We start from the raw sequence: 23982 nt of genomic DNA, 5'->3' as shown, positions 1-23982 counted from the left end.
GACCCACACTCAATGATTCAGAAACAACTTCTTTCCCTTGGCCATCAGACTTCTGAACGGTCCATGAACCCATGAACACTACCTCGTTATTCATTTTTTTGCACTATTTATATATTTTGTAACTTATAGTAATTTTATACCTTTGCACTGTACTGCTGCCACTAAACAACTAATTTCATATCATATAAGACAGTGATAATAAACCTGATTCTGATTCTAACTCTAACAGTCAGTACTCATGCTCGTTATCACCTGATTTGTCTTAACCCATCTCCATACAGTCATTAGTCTTCCACCTCACTCCTCCCCCCAGCTCTTCATTGAGGGCAGGGTGGTTGTTGTGACACCACTCAAGCAGCCGACAGAGTGAGAAAGATCATGGATTAACACAGCACGGAAACAGGCCCTTCGGCACCACCTGTCCATGCCCACCAAGATGTCCATCAAAGCTAGTCCCACTTGCCCGCGTTTGACCCATATCCCTCCAAAGCTTTCCCATCCATGTACCTGTCCAAGTGTCTTTTAAATGTGTTATTGCACCTGCCTCAACCACTTCCTCCAGCTCATACCATATACAAACCACCCTCTGCGTGAACAAGTTGCCCCTCAGATCCCCTTTAAATCTTTCCCCTCTTACCTTAAATCTGTAGCCTCTAGTTTTTGACTCCCTTTTCCTGGGAAAAAGACTTTGTGCATTCACCCTATCTATGCCCCTCGTGATTTTATACACCTCCATAAAGTCACCCCTCAGTCTCCTACGCTCTGAGGAATAAAGTCCCAGCCTGCCCAACCTCTCCCTCTAACTTAGGCCTTCGAATCCTGGCAATATTCTCGTAAATCTTTGCACTTATGTGCGTGGTAATGAAAAACAATGAGAGAGCAGTTTACCTGAAGCTGGAAGTTTCAATGATCATTCCAGAAGTGCACAAATGGAAGATGTTGTTCTTGTTTACCATGGCAGAGGACGAGGTTGCAGATGGACACGTCATTTTGGGAGTGGGATTGAGACTTCCCACTGACTGACAGTCTGTGGCATCGGGAGCAGAAACATTTTGATTTTTGGAATATTCTGCGGATGAGAACGGCATTGTACATTTTTTTTCTTTCCATTCACATTCCCATGACTGGTATGGTGCCGACAGTAGTTAACGTTAGTAGATAAGTCATGAAGGATGTCCTCTCATCCATATGGACAGTAGGACAAAGACTAGAGCCTAAAGCATGTTCCCATGATCTGGAGCCTTTTCAAGGCCAAATGAAAGAAGCATGCTTCTCTGTCTCAGCGGTTCTTGCCTCTTGCTGTTTCCCAGGTATCACAGCCATTTGACTGACTTCTGAAAATGTGTGCTCGGTATATTAAGGCAATTTCATCATGGTTCTGTGCGTGACAAAAGCGATCATAAACTACAAAGGGAGGGCATTCAGACATTCATTGGGATGCTTCATGACTTTTAGGGAGGAGGAAGGAAAGATTTATGGACAAGCCTTTGCTTCTTTTTGTGCAGTTGTTATACTTGTGTTGTGCTGAGTTTTATTTTTAGGGGGTTACAGTAAATCACATGAGAATATGTGGCTCTGAGACGTTCTGTTCATCTGGAACATGCTGAGCAGAATCTGTTTACTGGGAGCATTAGTGTTTCTGGAAAAGGTTTGCATATTAAGATTAATTTTAATTTCAGCCCAAGTGGAAGTGAGAGTAATACCGGAGTCAAGGAGTTATGACGCATCTCTATAGAACTCTGGTTAGGCCGCATTTAGAGTATTGCGCGCAGTTCTGGTCACCTCACTATAGGAAGGATGTCGAGGCTTTAGAGAGGGTGCGGAGGAGGTTTACTAGGACGCTGGCTGGATTACAGGGCATGTGCTATCAGGAGAGGCTGGACAAACATGGGCTCTTTTCTCTGGCGTGGTGGAAGCTGAGGGGTGATCTGTCGGAGGTGTATAAAATTCTGAGGGGCACAGATAGGGTGGACAAACCATATCTTTTTCCCATTATTGAGTGATCCAGCACCAGAGGGCATGCATTTAAGGTGAGAGGGGGTAGGTTCAGAAGAGACGTGAGGGGTATATTTTTTAATCAGAGAGTGGTGGATGCCTGGAATGCGTCGCCTGATAGAGTAGAGGAGGCAAATTCATGGGGGACTTTCAAGAGGGGCTTGGATGGGCACATGAATGAGAGGAAAATGAGGGAATATGGGCATTCTGTAGGTAGGAGGGATTAGCTATGTCAGCACAACATTGTGGGCCGAAGGGCCTGTTCTGTGCTGTACTCTTCTATGTTCTATGTAATGAGGAGCAGGTAAATCGGCATATAAATACAACAGAGCAGACCTAGATGCTAATCTAGATGACCTACAGAGCAATCACCAAAGATGTAATAATTGGGTTTCAGTCAGTTATTTCGAGTGGGTTTCAGTTGGGTCATAGAAAAAGTTAGAAACCCTAATCCAGCTCACTCTCAACAAGCTCACACCTCGTCTTACCAGAGATGGAATGGGAAACAGATGACCAGTTTACAGGAGATGGGTTGGTCAGTTAAGTACTACATGTTGTCACAGGAAGAGATTGTCAGACAGCAAGAGGAAGTCAAAGACTCCTTGAAGGAACGCAATATCGCCACAGACCTGTGGAAATCTCGGGCACTTAACCGTTCAAAGAGAGGGAGTATTTGGGATGCTATTGAAGAACCTGAAGGCCGTGCAGCAGGAGGGCACAGAAGGAATCCCACACGGTTACAGGGAGACTATGAAAACTCCACACAGACAGCACCAGAGGTCAGGATTGAACCTGGGTTGCTGGAGCTGTGAGGAAGCATCTCTGCTAGTTGTACCACTTCCTCTTCAAAGACCTCCCTTCCATTACAAGGTCAGAAGTGAGAATGTTTACTGAAGGTTGTGGAATATTTAATTTCATTTGCAATCTCTCACCAGAACGTCATAATTGAAACCTGATCAAAGCAAGTTGACTATTACCATAAACATATCCCGGGTTAAATCTACTTCTTAAAGACCAATTGAAATAAGCCACTCCATTGACACCAATGTGCACCCCCAGAAATTGTAGTTTCCTTCTCTCAAGGACCTGGAGTCAGCTGAGTCTTCTCCTGGCTTGCTAACATGTTAACAGTTCAGTCTGTTCGAGGGCCATCTTGTTGGTAACTATTGGGTCAGTCTGGATGAGGAATGTCTTCCAGAAGGTGAATGAGCTGCCAGTAAGCTAGTGGCCATCCAGACTTGGAGAGGAGAATGGCATCACCAGAGCATCCTGCCCCCAATATATCGCCTGTCATGCAAAGTCACCACACTGGATCATTCAAAGCCCCAGCCAATAGTACTAGCCAATCACAGGACAAAGAAGAGATGGGGAGTTGTAAGAAGGCTCATTGGCCTCGGGACTAACTCGACTTGAGTCAAGGACCATAACAGTGCAGAGCATATCTCAGATATCACAGTGTCATGAACAATAGTTCTCACCAGGGACTGAAGAACTTCTGCTTTGTCTGTAGGCCCTGCTAATGGGCTACCTAATACCTTCTTTTCTGGCAGATGTTGCATTAGAAGGATAGTAATCTGCATGGGAAAGCTGTTCATTCTTGTTTCCCTGAGAATAGTTTGAACACCTTTTGTTTTTTTTTCATTTTGAAGTCTCCTATAGTATAACATTAAGAGAATATTTCCCCCTAAGACACAAAGGAATCTCAAGTGGTCTCAGAAGTCATGGGGGTTTGGTAGTTTGCTTTGCTCATTCAGGGCTGTATTAGTACAGGACGACTGATTTATTTCAATGTCTCATACCATCTTCTGGAAATTATTTCAGGGACAAACAGAAAGGTTTGGTAACTATTCTCCTAAGTTCTCAAAGGGAATTTGTGGGGAAAGTTTTTTTTAACATAGAGAGTAGTTGATATTAGAAACTCGCTGCCAGAATAGTTGGTAGAATCAGATACAATCATCAAGTTTAACAGACACTTAGACTGGCACTTGAATAGTCAAGGCATAGAAGGATACAGACCTAATGTGGGTAAGTGGGATTGGTGTAGGTGGGCAAAAGAGTCAGCATTGATGTGATGGGCCAAAGGGCCCATTTCGGATCTGTAGGACTCTATAGTTTATTCTATTGCTCGTTCCTTTAATGTTCTGCGTTCTGGAAAATGCCTCTTCAGCAATTCAGACAGACACAGCATCAAATGATACGTTTTTTCCTTCATTTGCCTTGCCAACTCTGCCATTTTAGTTAAACAGTTTCATAAAACTCAGTTATTTATCTTTTCTCCTTTGTGAAGAAACTACTGCGAGATTCCTGCATAGGTAGGATTACTACATGGACGTTAATTGGCTTCAATCTGCACTTGTTACTGGAAATGTGAATTCATCTAAATGACAATGCAGGAGTGACAGAGGATTTACTTATCTATTGGTGAAGCAATTCAGCTCAAATGATAAAAGAGATCCAAAAGTTTTACCCATCCATCAAAAGAAACGTATTGTAAATTTATTATTAATGGATTGTCGAGGTAGAGGGAAGGGAGGTAAGGATGATGGAGCCATCAACAGGTGGAATGGTGGCATATTGACAGCAATATTTGTCAAGAGGTCCTCAAGACTTATTAAACCTCCAAATTGCACCACAAAGAGCAAGAACATTCAGTGCATAGGAACGCTTTCATCTTTCCATCCAAGTCTTTCACCAAAGAGATTTGCACATTTGCTCTATTTCCTCATTGACACCAGATGAAGATCATGCAATTCTTTACCTAACGGCCCATAACATGCGACCATCTGCCGACTTGACCTAGATGGCAGTCTACTGCCACTTTCCCCAGACCAAGACCAATTGGAGATGGACAAATGGAGATGCCAAGGGTGGCTATTCCAAGGATAAATTTCTAAAATATACCAGTCTCTGGGATAGTGCAAGTTTCTCGGATTGACCAAGATAAGCAGACCATGGGAGCACTGCATTCAAATCATTATGCCAATGTAAACATACTCCAATACTGGAGAGGATTCGGAGAAGAACGACAAGACTGATTGCAAGTGTGAAAGGAGTGAGCTATCAGACCAGAATAGCTCATGCTGAACATGGACTTGAAGGAAGAAAATTAAGGAGGTACTTCATCATGGCAAATGAAATATTAAATGCTACAGAATATTACTTCAGGTTGTACAACCTGAACATAAATTCAGATTAGTGAAAAGTACTTCTATGTCTTTATTCAAGGTGACAAATTTTTGTTCTAATCTGCTGGGTGGGGATGGAGGAGCAAGATACATCAGGAGCACTAGAATTGCTGGGTCCTATATGGGAGAGGTAAGATAGAAAGAAGATTGAATTTAATGAGAAGAGTGGCCTTATCTCATCCTTAAATATTCTGATATTTTAATGCATCAAACTATGAGGAGCATGAATCAGTATCACAATTCAATACCAGTATTAGCAGTGTGGAGGAACAGAGGGATCTTGGGGTCCACATCCATAGATCCCTCAATGTTGCCATGCAGATCGATAGGGGTGTTAAGAAGGTGTATGGTGTGTTGGCCTTCATTAGTCGGGGTATTGAGTTCAAGAGCCATGAGGTAATGTTGCAGCTCTATTAAACTCTGGCTAGACCACACTTGGAGTATTGTGTTCATTATTGTGTTCATTGTGTCGCCTCATTATAAGAAGGATGTGGAAGCTTTAGAGAGGGTGCAGAGGAGGTTTACCAGGATGCTGCCTGGATTGGAGAGCATGTCTTATACTGCAGTGAGCTAGGGCTTTTCCTTTTGGAGAGAAGGAGGATGAGAGGTGACTTGATAGGGGTGTACAAGATGGTAAGAGGCATAGAGTGAGTGGACAGTCAGAGACTTTTTCCTGGGGTGAAAATGGCTCACACAAGGGGGCATCATTTTAAGGTGATTGGAGGCAGGTATGGGGGGATGTCAGAGGTAAGTTTTTTACACAGAGAGAGGTGGGTGTGTGTAACACACCGCCTGCAGAGGTTGTGGGGGCAGATATATTAGGGACATGTGAGAGACTCTTAGATAGACACATGAATGATAGAAAAATAGGGTGCTATGTGGGAGGGAAGGGTTAGATAGATCTTAGAGCAGGATAAAATGTCAGCACAACATCGTGGGCCGAAGGGCCTGTACTGTGCTCTAATGTTCCATGTTCTTCAGTCTGATTCTAAGTCACTAAAACAAAATCAAAGCTTTTGCACAGACCTCTAAAAATGGTATAAAATATCGGAAAAGCACTTACATTTGCCATATTCTGGGTATTCAGGAAATTGTTGGTGTGGTTCTGTTTGCGACTGGATGAGCTGGTGGAAGGTCATGCGAAAATCGACTGTGATAGAAGTCCAATGCCTTGATCTCTTTGTTGTCGGTCATAATGGTATCCTGCTATAATTCGGCTTGTATATTTATATTGTTCTGAGTGTAATAAAGGGTCACAAAGTTCCTTGCAAAGGTATTATTAAACAAAAGTGGACGCCATGTTAAAAACCAGGATTCTTTCTCTGATTTTTTGACTGAAGGTTATTGGGGTTGAGGAGTGGGAGAACAGATATGCATGGACTGTAACAAGCTCAAACATCCAACAGAAATTAACTGCCGAGATCCTTTAAGTGGGATTCCTGCCTTCAGGTAGTCTGACTGCAGGCATGAGGCCTGTTTCACAGAGCTGAAGTCTACCGTGTACTGTATCTTTAAGAATAGGTGGCCCAACTTTTACTTCATTAAGTGCTGTAAGTTGAGAGTTACTGCCTTCAGTGAAGGGTATCCAGTTGATAGGCTTGCCTCTGTTTCCTCACTTAGAAAGCAGCAACACTAAGGAGCCTTTAGACTCTCCCAACCTACAAGAACCAGTGGATGCACTGGGCAAGCAGAGAAACTGTGGGGAAGTCAGTCATGTGAGTGCTCCCAATGGGTTGGGGATTGTGTAGCAAGTGTTTGCTGGTTGCTTTGCTGAGCCTGAAGGATTCACTCCTCTTCCCATTGGCCCACAATCAGAGGAGCAAGGGCAAGACCCTCATGAATTCAGCACCTCCTGCCTCCATTCAGGATGGAGTTCCATTCTGGAATTCCCAAATCCCAGGAAACCTGGCTGCCTGTGGTTAAGTATCAAAACGACAATTACATGGTAGTGTAGCATTTAGCGTAACACTATTACAGCGCCAGCAACCGGGTTCAATTCCTGCCACTGTCTGTAAGGAGTTTGTACATTCTCCCTGTGTCTGCACGGGTTTCCCCCAGGTGCTCCGGTTTCCTCCCACATTCCAAAGGCATAGGGGTTAGGAAGTTGTGGGCATGCTACATTGGCGCCGGAAGCGTGGCGACACTTGCAGGCTGCCCCCAGAACACTCTACGCAAAAGGTGCATTTCACTGTGTGTTTCAATGTACATGTGACTAATAAAGATATCTTATCTCTTATATAAAATGAAGGCGGGCAGCCTCACTAAAATATCTAAATCACAAATCTGCTGTCCATGAGGGAATTGGCTCCCCAACGTTTGTCCTGTTGAAATTTGCTGTCAAGTCAAGTTCAGCTCATGTTGCAGACTTTCTTGCACTTTAACCTTTCTGCACTTTTTAATTATGAAGGGAATCAAGGGACACAGAGTCAGTGAAGGAAAATGGCACTGGGTTAAGAGATCAGCCATGATCTTTCTGAATGGTAGAGTAGACACAAGGACTGAGTGGCCTACTCCTGCCCCTGCTTCTCACATTCTTATGCTTTGCTTTGATAAGACTGTGACCCAGCTATTGTTGGCAGTTAATGCTGAGGTCTTTGGTACACATGATGCAAAGCTTCAGAATCAGAATCAGAATCAGGTACGTTATCACTGACATAAGTCGTGAAATTTGTTGTTTTGCTGCAGCAGTACAGTGCAAGACATAAAAATTACTATGAGTTACAATAAATAAATAAATAGTGCAAGAGAGAAATAAAGAACTAGTGTTCATGGACCGTTCAGAAATCTGATGGCGGAGGGAAAGAAGCTGTTCCTGAATCATTGAGTGTGGGTCTTCAGGCTCCTGTACCTCCTCCCTGATGGTAGTAATGAGAAGAGGGCATGTTCCCGATGGTGAGATCCTTAATGATGGATGCCGCCTTCTTGAGGCACAGTCTCTTGAAGATGTCCTCGATGGTGGGGAGGGTTGTGCCCATGATGGAGCTGGCTGAGTCTACAACCCTCTGCAGTGTCTTTCGATCCTGCGCATTGGAGCCTCCATACCAGGCGGTGATGCAACCAGTCAGAATGCTCTCCACTGTACATCTGCAGAAATTTGCAAGAGTCTTTGGTAACTTACTAAATCTCCTCAAGCTCCAAATAAAGTAGAGCTTGGTCAAGGAGGTGGGCTTTAAGGCATGCTGGTAAAGAGAGAGGGTTAGGAAGCAAGCATCAGAGCTTAGGGGCCATACTGAAGGAAGAGTTTTCATTGATGGTGGGATGCTTGGATGGACACAGGACCAGAACTAGAGGAATGTTGAGGTCTCCTTTGGATACAGGGCTGAAGCAGGAACAAGTCTACAAAAATATGAATTTTAAAATCAAAGCATTGTTATACTGGAAGCCAGTCAGCAAGAAGGTTTGACAGGTGAGTGGATATTGGGGCGAGGTAGGATATAAATTAAAATGAAAAACAAGCAGTTGCTATATTGAGCAACTGATCTGAATCACAATGCACTATCCAAGCTGGAAGTTGACAACTTACCTTTCTCATCAATGTTAACATATTCTAGGATCATTAAATCAGCTTCCGCACAAAGCAGTGTCCAGATTCAAATAGAACACAGGCTAATAATAGTTAAACAAAAGAATTGATGTGGCATCACACTCAAAGGGCTGGAGGAACTCAGCAGGTCAGGCAGCAACTATGGAGAGAAATAAACATTCGACGTTTCAGGTCGAGACCCTTCATCAGGACTGGAAAGGAAGAGGGCAGAAGCCAGAATAAGAAGGTCAGGGGAGGGGAAGGAGTACACACAGACAGGTGATAGGTGTGTTCAGGTGATAAGTGAGTCCAGGTGAGAGGGGAAAGATAGGTGGGTGGGGGAGGGGAAAGAAGTAAGAAGCTGAGAGGTGATGGTAGAAGAGGCAAAGGGCTGAAGGAGAAGGAATCTGGTAGGAGAGGGCAATGGACCATGGAATAAAGGGAAGGAGGTGGGGAATAGATGGGCAAGTCGTGAGGGCGGAGGAGGGGAAAGAGAAGGGGGAAGGGGGTCACAGGAATGAGGGAAGACAAAACAGGAGAGAAAAAAAACAGAAGGGGGAGGGTGAGAAGAGGGCAGGGGTTACTGGAAGTTAGAGAAATCGATGTTGAGGCCATCAGGTTGGAGACTCCCAAGGCGAAATATGAGGTGTTGTTCCTCCAACCTACATCTGGCCTCAACGTGGCAGTAGAGGAGGCCATGGATAGACATGTCGGTATGGGAGTGGGATGTGGAATTGAAGTGGGTGGCCCCCGGGAGGTCCTGACTGTTGCGGCGGACAGAGCGAAGGTGCGCGACGAAGTGGTCACCCAACCTGTGTCGGGTCTCACCGATGTAGAGCAGGTTGCACCGGGAGCACCGGATGCAAATAATGACACCCTCGGACTCACAGGTGAAGCACTGCTTCACCTGGAAGGATTGTCTGGGACCCTGAATGGTGGTGAGGGAGGAGGTGTAGGGGCAGGTGTAGCACTTTGTGAGGTTGCAGGGATAACTGCCGGGAGTACTGCTTCATTGAGCACCTTCGTTCCGTCCGCCACACGACCAGGACCTCCTGGTGGCCACCCACTTCAATTCCACATCCCACTCCCATACTGACATGTCTATCCACGGCCTGCTCTACTGCCACTTTGAGGTCAGCCATAGGTTGGAGGAACAACACCTCGTATTCCATCTTGGGAGTCTCCAACCTGACAGCCTCAACATCGATTTCTCTAACTTCCGGTAACCCCTGTCCTCTTCTCCTCCCACTTCTTTTTGTTCTCCTTTGTCTTCTCTCATTCCTGTGGCCCCCTTCCCCCTTCTCTTTCCCCTTACCCTGCCGTCATGACCTGCCTGTCTATTCCCATCTCTTTCCCTTTATTCCATGGTCCTCTGCCCTCTCCTACCAGATTCCTTCTTCTTCAGCCCTTTGCCTCTTCTACCTATCACCTCTCAGCTTCTTACACCTCCCACTCCCCCACCCTCCTACCTTCCCCCTCTCACCTGAACTCACCTATCCCCTACCTGCATGTACTTCCCCCCCCCCCCACCCCCGACCATCTTATTCTGGCTTCTGCCCTCTTCCTTTCCAGTCCTGATGAAGGGTCTCGGCCCGAAACGTCGACTGTTTATTTCCCTCCATTAGATGCTGCCTGACCTGCTGAGTTCCTCCAGCATTTTGTGTGTGTTGCTCCAGATTCCAGCATCTGCAGAATCTCTGGTGTCTTTGACAACCTCAGGATAACTCAAAGTGCCTCATAGTGAAGAAAGTACTTTATGGAAATGTGATGGCTGTTGTACAACACAGAAACAGGCCCTTCAGCCTACAAAAGAGTGCTAGCAGTGAACTGGCACACAGCAGGGTACCCTGGGCAGAAATCTGCTCCATTGATTTTGCCTGAGGGGTAAAATTATGGCCAGTACACGTGCACTTCCCCTGCTCTTTTTCAACATACAGGCCACGTTTTACCTGAAAGTCGGCACCTCCAGCTCTGCAGTATTCCCTCAGTGACGAACTTAATTTGCAGCCTGGATTTTGGAATCAGACTTCTGAAGTAGGATGTTACCTAGAAGAGAGAGTGTGACCCACTAAGCCCAGGCCATCTATTCTAGTCACTTTCTCTTGACTCCTATTCAGGAATCAAGTCATTTTCAGAATTTGCTTTGACGCTGCATTTGACTCATTTTGACTTTTTCTGTTGATCGTCTCTTACTGGAGGTTGGCTTGCACTCTCCCAAGATTTTTTTGACTTTGGCTTTGGCCAAATGCTACCACTTTACAAAAGTCATTGAGGGAGACCAGAGGATATCAGTAGAACATTATATTCTTAATGCTGCACAAGAGATTTGGAAGAAAGCTACCTGAAACCCATTCTCCAGAAGGAACCTCTTGACGTTTGAAAGTTGCCCACTCTTGCGGAAATTAAACAAAGTCATCAGCAAAAAGAAAGATCCACTTTCTATCTGACAGAAAAAAAATCTACCCGAATGTTTCAGAAAAATAAAGGGGTAAACAGAAAGATTGTGACATGACATCACAGCAATCTTTCTGATATCTTTAAAGGAAATTATTTTGTTATTAACTGCTATCTCCGTCACATGTGGAACTTTGCTCAGAGTATTACATTTAACCAACTGCATTTTGGTGTGTGTCAGAGATTAAACGGGAAAGATGCTACCTGATGCCTAACTTGCACTTAGTTCCAAATTACCGAAACCACCTCTAATTTGTCTATGATCTCATGTTCCTCTCAGTCTCAGAGCTTTTACAGGTCAAAAAAGGTTTGCTTGACTTTCTTTCTCTGTCAAGAATTTAACAAAAATATAATTACATTCCTTCCGTGGATACTGTAGCTTGTTGGCGGAGTTTTTGACCTCTTAATAGTTGCCTTGACCTACTGGGCCATAAAGACAGTAATATATTAAAAAAGAATTATGGCTGAAGCCTGTTCATGTAAATGCATACATACCAGCCTGTTGAAATCTTGTTATTTATTTAATACTCTCTGACATACTGAATGTTGGTTTTCATAAAACTGCTCTCGTAACTTCTTACACATTTTGGCAGGTTGTCAACCCAGTTTGCAAAATGACTTTTTTTTGCATCCATATACTATTCTCAAATTACATATTTGAGAATGAGTTTATCCTGGGGCTATGTTTTAAATTAACTTTGAAGAGCTTTATCCTACACCTCCTATTCACCCAACCCACCAAACTCCCGTGAAGGATACATCCTCTTCAAAAGATATTTTCCTGATGTGACTTGGGTTAGAATGAAGGAGGGAAAGAACTTTCATTTGTTGAGCACTGCTTAACATCTCATCCATAAGGTAGTTCCTCCAAGGCTTATATGTGTACACATATTTTATTGAGGGTGAAGAATGGGTTTCCTCAGTCGAATGTCATCTCAGATTATGTTCTCAAGCTGCCCTAGAGTGGAGATAGAATACACAACCTTCTAACTCAGAAGCAATATTTTCCCTCAGCCATAGCCAATATCCATAGCCACTGAGAACTAACAGGTAGCACTGGGTTGGTTGGGCTATTGTAGCAAGGATTGCCTGTCAGTTAAATATCTGAACAAAAGCTTGATGTAACTTCAATTATTAATTTCCACTAGTTTAGATTTAGGAGGTTGGGTAGAAGACATTCTAAGATGCAACGAAGTGAAAGCACTATGGATTGAGAGGAAAGTTGTGGTGAAACTTTTAATGGCTTTAGATATTCGAAGACAGTGGTTCCCAAAGTAGGGTTAATGACCTCCTCAATGAAGTTGGGAGTGGCTGGTGGGGTCACAAAGATCAGGGTTCATGAGCACGTGATAATATTAAGGTAAATTAGCTAAAAAGTAAAAATAAGTAAAAATCTACTCAGCTGCTGGCACTCCCTGGGACAACATCAACCCCTTAAAAGACGTGACCCATGACATCATGAGGCATTTTTGAGGACAACAAATATGTTAGTGAGTGTGAAACAAAAGCCATTGTTTTAGGGCTAATCCCATCACATTAACTTACATTATCACCGCCTCCATACTTAATATGTGTTATCAGAAGATCTGGACTTAGTGACCTGCCATAACCCTTAAAACAGTTCCACGTCATTCCCTGTGGAAACATAGAACATAGAACAGTACAGCACAGAACAGGCCCTTCGGCCCACAATGTTGTGCCGATATAGCTAATCCCTCCTACCTACAGAATGCCCATATCCCTACATTTTCCTCTCATTCATGTGCCCATCCAAGCCCCTCTTAAAAGCCCCCAATGAATTTGCCTCCACCACCCTATCAGGCAACGCATTCCAGGCCACCCGCCACTCTCTGACTAAAACACTTACCCCTCACATCTGTTCTGAACCTATCCCCTCCCACCTTAAATGCATGCCCTCCGCTATTGGATCACTCAATAATGGGAAAAAGATATTGCTTGTTCACCTTATCTATGCCCCTCATAATTTTATACACTTCCAACAGATCACCCCTCAGCCTCTGCCACGCCAGAGAAAAGAGCCCAAGTTTGTCCAGCCGCTCCTGATAGCACATGCCCTCTAATCCAGCCAGCATCCTAGTAAACCTCCTCTGCACCCTCTCTAAAGCCTCGACATCCTTCCTATAGTGAGGCGACCAGAATTGCACAAAAGAAACAGTTGAGGTCTCAATGTGAAAATTGACAGTGCTGTCTGATTCAGTGTTAATAGAAACAGAAACTGTTGTTCAGATGTTCTTAGTATGATACTCATCAGAGGTGCTTGACATGTGATCTAGAATCCCATGAATATATGGCCCTTTAAGGCTGTAGTTAATCATAGCAGATCCTGAGCCTCAGGTTCACTTCCCATTCTATCCCTATATTCCTTGTTTCCATTAATATCTAAAAAAAACTATACTATCTGTAGGTACCAATGATGTTAAGAGAGTTTTATCTTCCATAGTGTATGTGTGTATATATAATATAAAAATATTCAGCCTTGGTGCACTATTTCATGCTGATAAGGTTCCACAGACAACCCAGAAATGAAGTGAATCTCTCCCTGTGAGCAACAACCCACTTCCCGGGAATATGTCATCATGAACGATTGCATTTTTAATAAAACTGTAATTAAGAGAAGTCAAGAATAAATGAGTGAAAGTTCTGAATCTGCTCGGGATGCTGGTTTGATCGTGCTGTTCAAACACACACATGTCCTTTACGAGCAGCAGAGCAAGCCGAAACAGCAATGACCAGGTAATGAAGATAGATGCATTCAGTTATCAGTGAGCCATTACAGGGGGCTGGCTAATACATTAAAGAATCACAGATAGCTTGACGGCACTTGCCACATAGAAACTAATTCATGGACAACAGCCTACCACGCGCAGTGTGCATTTCAAATGAATTTAGGGCACTAATTAAATGATGTTGAAACATCAGGAGGAATCCACACTTTTAATCTCTGTTGGAGGAAGCACATAAAGATTTTTTCTGAAGGGAATTCTTGTGTACAAACCAGGTGGAGGATGAAACAAAGGGAAAAACAGCCTTGTGCAGGTTAGCTCTGTGCTCAATGTTGTGCCAGTTAGAGAGCCATAGGAAATAGAACTAAATTCTAAGAATGGGTATAGCATAACAGCCACCCTTTAATTCCAGATTTAACTATATTAGTGTCATAATCTTGGAGGCACACAGCACAGAAATAGGCCCTCTGGCACACCACATCCAAATGTTAATCCAATTTACCAGCACTTGGTCCACAGCCTCCTATGACTTGGCAAAGTGGTCACATTGATACATGTTAAATGTTGTGAGAATACGTTCCACCATCATCCACTAAGGCAATGCATTCCTGTTAATGCATCTTGGTTTACAGTTGGATGCCAAAAGCCTACAACTGTTGAAGGTAAAAGCAGAAGCCATAATTAATGATCATTTGGAAAGGCAGGGACTGATCGGAGACCACCAAGTGCAGGTCCTGTCTGACGAACTTGATTGAATTCTTTGAAGAGCTAACAAAGGTGTAACGATGAGGGCAGGGCAGTAATGTGATTTACAATGGCTTTAATAAGGCATTTGACAAGGTCCCACATGGGAGACTGGTTCAAAAGGTTAGCACCCATGGGATCCAGGGCAAGCTGGCAAACTGGATCCAAAATTGGCACAGCAATAGGAGACTGAGGGTGACAGAATTGGAATTGAAATTGGTTTATTATTGTCACTTATACTGAGGTACAGTGAAAAACTTGTCTTGTGTACCGTTCATACAGATCGATTCATTACACAGTGCATTGAGGTACAAGGTAAAACAATACAGAATGCAGAGTAAAGTGTCACAGCTACAGAGGAAGTGCAGTGCAGGCAGACAATAAGGTAAAAGGTCGTAATGAAGCAGATTGTGAGGTCAAGAGTCCATCTTATCATACTAGGGAACCGTTCAATAGTCTTATAACAGCATGATAGAAGTTGTCCTTGAGCCTGGTGGTACGTGCTTTCAGGCTTTTGTATCTTCTGCCCGATGGGAGAGGGGAGAAGAGAGAATGTCCGGGGTGGGTGGCATCTTTGATTATGCTGGCTGCTTTACCGAAGAAGCAAAAAGTGTAGACAGAGTCCATGGAAGGGAGGCTGGTTTCTGTGATGTGCTGAGCTGTGTCCATAACTCTCTGCAGATTCTTGCGGTCCCGGGCAGAGCAGTTGCCATACCATGCCGTGATGCATCCAGATAGGATGCTTTCTATGGTGCATCGATAAAAGTTGGTGAGTGTCAAAGGGGACATGCCAAATTTCTTCAGCCTCCTGAGGAAGTAGAGGTGCTGGTGAGCTTTCTTGGCGGTGGCGTCTACATGGTTGGACCAGGACAGGCTATTGGTAATGTTCACTCCTAGGAACTTGAAGCTCTCAACCCTCTTGACCTCAGCATCATTGATGTAGATGGCAGGGGATTATCTTTGCAATTAGAATACCTGTAACTAGTAGTATCCACAATGAGTGGTTCTGGGACTCTTGCAGTTTGTAATATATGTTCACATATATTACAACAGAGGCACAGTAGTGTAGCAGTTAGCATAACTCTATTACAGCGCCAGTGGCCCAGGTTCAATTCCCACTGCTGTCTGTAAGGAGTTTGTACGTTCTTCCCATGTCTGCGTGGGTTTCCTCTGGGTGCTCTGGTTTCCCCCACATTCCAAAGACTTACAAGTTAGGAGCTGTGGGCATGCTATGTTGGCACCGGAAAGAATGGATACACTTGTGGGCTGCCCCCAGCACATTCTTAGTAATGCAAAAAGATGCATTTCACTGTGGGTTTCGATGTACATGTGACTAATAAATAAATATCTATCTAATATCTAACATCTTGGATGTGGATGTGGGAGGTATGGTCAGTAAGTCCATGGATGACTCAAAGATTGGTAGAGTTGTTGATAGTGTGGAAGGTAATCTTAAACTGCAGAGAGACATTGATGTTTTGGTGAATTGGGCTGAAAAATGGCAGATGCAGTTTAATCCAGTTAAATATGAGGCGATACATTTTGGGAGCACCAGTGAAGCTTGGACATATGTGACATAGGGTCTAAGGGAGTATTGAGGAACAGAGGGATCTTGGAGTACAAGTCCTTGAAGGTAACAACACAGATAGAAAACATGGTTAGGAGGGCATAAGGGATACTGGTCATTATTAGTTGGGGCATTGAATACAGAAGTAGGGAGGTTATGCTCCAACTATAGGTCTCACTGCCTTGGTGAAGCAGTCAGCATAATCAAAGACCCCACCCACCTGGGTCATTCTCTCTTCTTCCCTCTCCCATCAGGCAGAAGATACAGGAGCCTGAGGGCACGTACCACCAGGCTCAAGGACAGCTTCTACCCCACTGTGATAAGACTATTGAACAGTTCCCTTATACGATGAGATGGACTCTTGACCTCACAATCTACCTTGTTTGACCTTGCACCTTATTGTCTACCTGCACTGCACTTTCTCTGTAGCTGTGACACTTTACTCTGCATTCTGTTATTGTTTTTACCCTGTACTACCTCAATGCACTGTGTAATGAATTGACCTGTATGATCGGTATGCAAGACAAGTTTTTCACTGTACCTCAGTACAAGTGACAATAATAAACCATTACCAATACCAACTTTATAAAACCTTGGTCAGACTTCAACTGGAGTACTGTGTGGAGTTCCAGTCACCATGCTATAGGGAGGAAATGATTGCGCTGGAGAGGGTGCAGAGGAGATTCGCCAGGATGTTGCCTGGGATGCAGCGTTTTACTTAAGAGAAGAGACTAGGTCTATTCTTCCTGGAGTAAAAGAGGTCAGGGAGACACATGATTGAGGTATATAAAGTTATGAGGGGTGTAGATAGGGTAGACTTCAGGAAACTCTTCCCTATATCAGAGGTAGATATAAGTAGAGGACACAGATTTAGCAAGAGGGAAAAGACTTAAAGTGGACATGAGGGAGACCTTCTTCATCCAGAGAGGACCAAGTACTTGAAATGCATTGCTTGAGAGAGTGGTTGAAGCTGGGTTGCTGACAGCATTTAAGAAGAGTCTAGCTGAGAACTTGAATCACCCAGGCATAGAAGATTATGGACCAAGTGCCTGGAGATGGGACTAATATTGTGAAGAGTGGTCGGAGTTGGGCCGAATGGCCTGTTTCCATGTTGTATGATTAAATGCCTCTGTGACACTCTCCCCCCCTCCTGCTTAGGGCCTAATGACACCCCCACCTTACATTAAAGCAGTCATTATCATGCTTTGTCACAATACCTTAGCCTGGTATTTGCCGTGGTATTGGCTTTTGCCACCAATACTCAGTAAACATGACAGCAACCTCAGGATTCCCATGTAGACATAAATACTACGAATCTCAATGTCAGTGATTTGGCTCTCTCCTACAGCCTTTTCCACTGGAACCAAAATGTATCACTTGAATTGACGTGAAGTTCAGGTGCTGAGACCCGGTGAATTGTATTCTGACAACATTGAGAATTATTACACGAGTTTTAAGTTGAAATTTTCATGGCACTTAAAGCCATTATTGTTGTTTATCAAATTCTTTTCACGTCATTGCTAAGGTTATTTAATTCTCCCATAAAAATTTTCCAAATAAAATGGATTTTTAAAAAAAATTTAATTTTTTATAAAAGCATTTATACTTCAGCTGCTCCAATAAATCATAAACATATGCTCCAATCTTTAATCAGTGTTCTGTAAATCATTTAAGATCTTAATTAAAAATAGTACTTTCTCATTCCTGGGATGTTGTTCATTTGAATTTTTGGCCCTCTTGGCTAGAAGTTTTGAGTACAGAAGCAAGGAGGTCTTACTGCGATTATTCATGGCCTTGGTGAGACCACACTGGAGTATTGTCTGCAGTTTTGGTTACCAAAGAAAGTCGATACTTGTCATAAAGAGAGTGGCACAAAGGTTCCTCAGACGGTACGACTGTTGTATGAAGAGAGATTGGGTTGACTAGCCCTGTATTCTCTAGAGTTTAGAGAAATGAGACAAGATTACATTGAAAAGCACAAACCTCTGACAGGGTTTGGCAGTCAGGATGTAGGGAGGATGTTTCCACTAGCTGTGAGACAGGGGTGCAAAACCAGGCCTCACCGTCTCAGGGTATCAGGTAAGTCGTCTTGGAGTGAGATGAGGAAAATGTCTCCATTCAGGGAGTGGTGACCCTGAGGAATCCCCCCCCCATAAAAGTAGAAGGAAGCCAAGTTGCTGAATAGATTTAAGAAGGTGAATAGATTTCTAAATGCAAAAGGCATCAAGGGGAATGGAGATAGAACAGAAATATGGTTTTGAGATAGAGAATCAGCCGTAATCACTGAATGGAAAAACAGGCTCCTGGGGCTGAATGCCCTAGGCCTGCTCCCATTTTTTTCTGTTTCCATGATTCAATTGGTGTTCAGTCAAGGTTTCGTGGGTTTCACTTCGGCAGACGTCGGGACTTCAGGACAGATAAGTTTTTCTTCTATTTTTTGTATAGGGTTTTTATTATAAGGTTTAGTGTTATAAGGTTCTTTTTTATAAGTTTTTAGATAAGTTTTTATTGGGAATAGTGGGGACTGGACTGCGCAGGTGTGTGACATCAGCAGGTAAGGCGCGGGGAGTTTAAAAAGCAAACCGCCATATCCAGTGGGCAGCGTCGGAGCGGGCAGCTGAGTGAGAGGGAGCAGAGTGTTTCGGGCTTTGGCTCAAGGGGCTTCGGCGTAAAGGGGCGAGGAAAGGGAGGTGACTTGAGTTAAGGAAGGGGTATGAGTGCGGTTTCCTGTACTAGGTGTCAGATGTGGGAGTTCCCGGAGCCTCCCTGCCTCCGGGAGGGCTACATCTGCACCAGGTGTGTCGAGCTGCAGCTCCTGAGGGACCATGTTAGGGAACTAGAGATGCAGCTCGAATACCTTCATCTGGTCAGGGAGAATGAGGAGGTGATAGAAAGGAGTTATAGGCAGGTGGTCACACCGGGACCACGGGAGTCAGGCAAGTGGGTCACAGTCAGGAGGGGGAAGGGGAAGGGGAAGAGTCAGGTACCTGAGAGTACCCCTGTGGCTGTACCCCTTGACAATAAGTACTCCTGCTTGAGTGCTGTTGGGGGAGACAGCCTACCTGGGGGAAGCAACAATGGCAGTTTCCCTGGCACAGAGTCTGGCCCTGTGGCTCAGAAGGGTAGGGAAAGAGTGAGGAGGGCACTAGTGATGGAGAACTCTATGGTTAGGTGGGCAGACAAGCGATTCTGTGGACGCAGGAAAGAAACTCGGAAGGTAGTTTGCCTCCCAGGTGCCAGGTTCCGGGATGTTTCAGATCGCGTCCAAGATATCCTGAAGGAGGATGGAGAACAGCCAGAGGTTGTGGTACATATTGGTACCAACGACATAGGTAGGGAAAGGAATGAGGTCCTGAAAAAAGACTATAAAGAATTAGGAAGGAAGTTGAGAAGCAGGACCTCAAAGGTACTCATTTCCGGATTACTGCCTGTGCTAAGTGACAGTGGGTATAGGAACAGAATGAGGAGGAGGTTAAATGCGTGGTTGAGGGATTGGAGTAAGGATCAGGGATTCAGATTTCTGGATCATTGGGGCCTCTTTTGGGGCAGGTATGACCTGTTCAAAGAGGACGGGTTGCACTTGAATCCCAGGGGGACCAATATCCTGGCGGGGAGGTTTGCTAAAGCTACTGGGGAGAGTTTAAACTAGAATTGTTGGGGGGTGGGATCCGAACTGGAGAGACTGGGGAAGAGGTGTTTGGATCTCAAATAGAGAAAGCTAGTAGTAGGTACGATAGGCAGGTGATAGAGAAGGGACGTGTTCAGACAGGCTTGAGATGTGTCTATTTTAACGCAAGGAGTGTCGTGAACAAGGCGGATGAGTTTAGAGCTTGGATCGATACTTGGAGCTATGATGTGGTGGCCATTACAGAGACTTGGATGGCTCAGGGACTGGAATGGTTGCTTCAGGTGTCGGGTTTTAGATGTTTCAGGAAGGACAGGGAGGGAGGCAAGAGCGGTGGGGGAGTGGCACTGTTGATCAGAGATAGTGTCACGGCTGCGGAAAAAGTGGATGTCGTGGAGGGACTGTCTACGTTGTCTCTGTGGGTAGAGGTTAGTAACAGGAAGGGGTCAATAACCTTACTGGGTGTTATTTATAGGCCGCCCAATAGTAACAAGGATATTGAGGAGCAGATAGGGAAGCAGATCCTAGAAAGGTGTGAGAATAACAGAGTTGTTGTGATGGGGGATTTTAATTTCCTGAACATCGATTGGCATCTCCAGACAGTGAGGGGTTTAGATGGGGTGGAGTTTGTTAGGTGTGTTTAGGAAGGGTTCTTGACACAGTATGTAGATAGACCTACAAGAGGAGAGGCTGTGCTTGATTTGGTATCGGGAAATGAACCTGGTCAGGTGTCAGATCTCACAGTGGGTGAACATTTTGGTGACAGTGATCATAATTCTATCTCCTTTACATTAGCACTGGAGGGAGATAGGAACAGACAGACTAGAAAGACGTTTACTTGGAGTAAAGGGAATTATGAGGCTCTCAGGCAGGAAACTGGAAGATTAAATTGGGAACAGATGTTCTCAGGGAAAAGTATGGAAGAAATGTGGCAAATATTCAGGGATATTTGTGTGGAGTTCTGCATAGGTATGTTCCGATGAGACGGGGGGTCACGAGAGGATACAGGAACCATGGTGTACAAAGGTTATAATAAATCTAGTCAAATGGAAAAGAAAAGCTTACAAAAGGTACAGAGAGCTAGGTAATGTTAGAGATCTGGAAGAGTATAAAGCTAATTGGAAGGAGTTTAAGAAGGAGATTAGGAGAGACAGAAGGGGCATGAGAAGGCCTTGGTGGGCAGGATTAAGGAAAACCCCAAGGCTTTCTACAAGTATGTGAAGAGCAAGAGGATAAGATGCAAAAGGATAGGGCCTATCAAGTGCAGCAATGAGAAAGTGTGTATGGATCCGGAAGAAATGGCGGAGGTACTTAATGAATACTTTACGTCAGTATTCACTATGGAAAAAGATCTGGGGGATTGTAGTGGGGACTTGTAGTGGGGATTTGCAGCAGGCTGAAAAGCTTAAGCATGTAGATATTAGGAAAGAGGAGGTACTGAAACTTTTGGAAAGCATCAAGTTGGATAAGTCACCGGGACGGGATGAGATGTACCCCAGGCTGCTGTGGGAGGTGAGGGAAGAGATTGCAGAGCCTCTGACAATGATCTTTGCATCGTCGATGGAGATGGGAGAGGTTCCGGAAGATTGGGGTGTTGCGGATGTTGTTCCCTTATTCAAGAAGGGGAGTAGGGATAGCCCAGCGAATTATAGACTGGTGAGTCTTACCTCAGTGGTTGGTAAGCTGATGGAGAAGATCCTGAGAGGCAGGATTTATGAACATTTGGAGAGGTATAATATGATTAGGAATAGTCAGCATGGCTTTGTCAAAGGCAGGTCCTGCCTTACGAGCCTAATTGAATTTTTTGAGGATGTGACTAAACACATCGATGAAGGGAGAGCAGTAGATGTAGTGTATATGGATTTCAGCAAGGCGTTTGATAAGGTACCCCATGCAAGGCTTATTGGGAAAGTAAGGAGACACGGGATCCAAGGGGACATTGCAATGTGGATCCAGAACTGACTGGCCCACAAAGGCAAAGAGTAGTTGTTGAAGGGTCGTATTCTGAGTGGAGGTCGGTGACCAGTGGCGTATCTCAGGGATCTGTACTGGGACCCTTGCTCTTTGTGATTTTTATAAACGACCTGGATGAGGAAGTGGAGGGGTGGGTTAGTAAGTTTGCAGATGACATGAAGGTTGGGGGTGTTGTGGATAGTTTGGAGGGCTGTCAGAGGTTACAGCGGGACATAGATCGGATGCAAAGTTGGGCTGAGAAGTGGCAGATGCAGTTCAACCCAGATAAGTGTGAAGTGCTTCATTTCAGTAGGTCAAATATGATGGCAGATTATAGTCTTAATGGTAGGACTCTTGGCAGTGTGGAGGATCAGAGGGATCTTGGGGTCCGAGTCCATAGGACGCTCAAAGCGGCTGCGCAGGTTGACTCTGTGGTTAAGAAGGCATATGGTGTATTGTCCTTCATCAATCGGGGAATTGAATTTAGGAGCCGAGAGGTAATGTTGCAGCTGTATAGGTCCCTGGTCAGACCCCACTTGGAGTACTGTGCTCAGTTGTGGTCACCTCACGACAGGGAAGATGTGGAAGCCATAGAGAGGGTGCAGAGGAGATTTACAAGGATGCTGCCTAGAATGTGGAGCATGCCTTATGAAAGCAGGTTGAGGGAACTCGGCCTTTTCTCCTTGGAGCGACGGAGGATGAGGGGGGACCTGATAGAGGTATATAAGATGATGAGAGGTATTGATTGGGTAGATAGTCAGAGGGTTTTCCCCAGGGCTGAAATGGTAGCCACGAGAGGACATAGGTTTAAGGTGCTGGGGAGTAGGTATAGAGGAGATGTCAGGGGTAAGTTTTTTACTCAGAGAGTGGTGAGCGCGTGGAATGGGCTGTCGGCAATGGTGGTGGAGGCGGATACGATAGGGTCTTTTAAGCGACTGTTGGATAGGTACATGGAGCTGAGAAAAATAGAGGGCTATGGGTAAGCCTAGTAATTTCTAGGGTAGGGACATGTTCGGCACAGCTTTGTGGGCAGAAGGGCCTGAATTGTGCTGTAGTTTTTCCATGTTTCTAACAGCTGCTAGATGCCAAGGAACCATCTTAACTGATGCCAAACAGCAACTGGAGGTCCTTGCCACAGGGATCACCAGCACTGTTTTTTCACCGCTGCTTGTAAACGTTGGGTCTGCCTTGGCTGAATAGTCTTCAGGTGCTCTGTAGGCTTGCACGTGAAGGGTCGTGTGGCCATAGAAGCATGCTGGATGTCTTGCCACTCCACTCTCAGTCAATGTATTGGGCAGGTAAAGCATTCCATAGAGGCTCAGAGGAGCAATCTCAGAAACACTTGAGACCGAGACACATAAGGAAGCAATAGGTTAAAGAGATGAGTATTAGAGAGCTTTCAAAAGTGAAAGGTAGAAAGGTTTAGGGAAGGAATTCCAGAGCTTGGAACCATGGCAGCTGAGGACACATGCGATGGCAGGGAAGGAAATTAGGCACATAAAATTTGGAAGAAATCAGAGCTCAACAAGTGAGAAACTGGGCAAAAAATGTAAAAATGTTCTCTCTTTAAATAATTTCAGAATCAACGTGGGCAGAAATGAGAAAATGAACATCCACTATGTGTTGAGTTAAACTAAGTAATACATTGCTGCTGGCTTTTAGAAAATTATATTGGACAATTTAGTAAAAGTTGGATGGTGTTTATTGATCTGTACTTTGAATCATCCTCACCTTGTGAAGCAGAAGACAACAAACATAATTCCATTGTAAAATATGGATTAATATACAACAATATCTGCAGAAACAGATTGAAAGTCTTTGCTGGAGATGTGCATACTATGGAGTATAAATACAATATATAATAAAGACCATCCTTGCTGGTTTAATAATATATAAGGGTGCACACACAGTTGCATGTTTAATAGTTACCCTATTTTCTCATAAGATAGCATTTGGAAAGATTTATAGCCAGCAGAGTTGTTGAGTAAACCAATATGTACTTTCAGCTATAATTTTATTTGAACTTTGCAAAATGAATTGCAGTAATAATTACAAGTCATCAGATGTGAGTTATTGCCATGCTGTTTCTCTGCCTTGTTTTTTTCTGGCTGTAGGCTATTTATGTTCAAAGTAACCAACACATTAAGAGATTTGTTTTCGTAGAATGGTACACTGAGGCAACATGGAAGGAA

At 44.3% G+C, this 23982-nt stretch overlaps 1 protein-coding gene across 1 annotated transcript in view; it reads left to right on the top strand.

The window, feature by feature from the left end:
* Nucleotides 1-23982, top strand: part of LOC127568523 (uncharacterized) — a 251819-nt gene that overhangs the window by 176904 nt on the left and 50933 nt on the right. The gene's annotated exons all lie outside the window — the stretch shown is intronic.

Source organism: Pristis pectinata, chromosome 3 (genome assembly GCF_009764475.1).
Source record: "Pristis pectinata isolate sPriPec2 chromosome 3, sPriPec2.1.pri, whole genome shotgun sequence".
Classification (NCBI taxonomy): Eukaryota; Metazoa; Chordata; class Chondrichthyes; order Rhinopristiformes; family Pristidae; genus Pristis; species Pristis pectinata.
The sequence above is the reverse complement of the archived record's forward strand: the minus strand, read 5'-3'. Positions and strand labels throughout refer to the sequence as shown.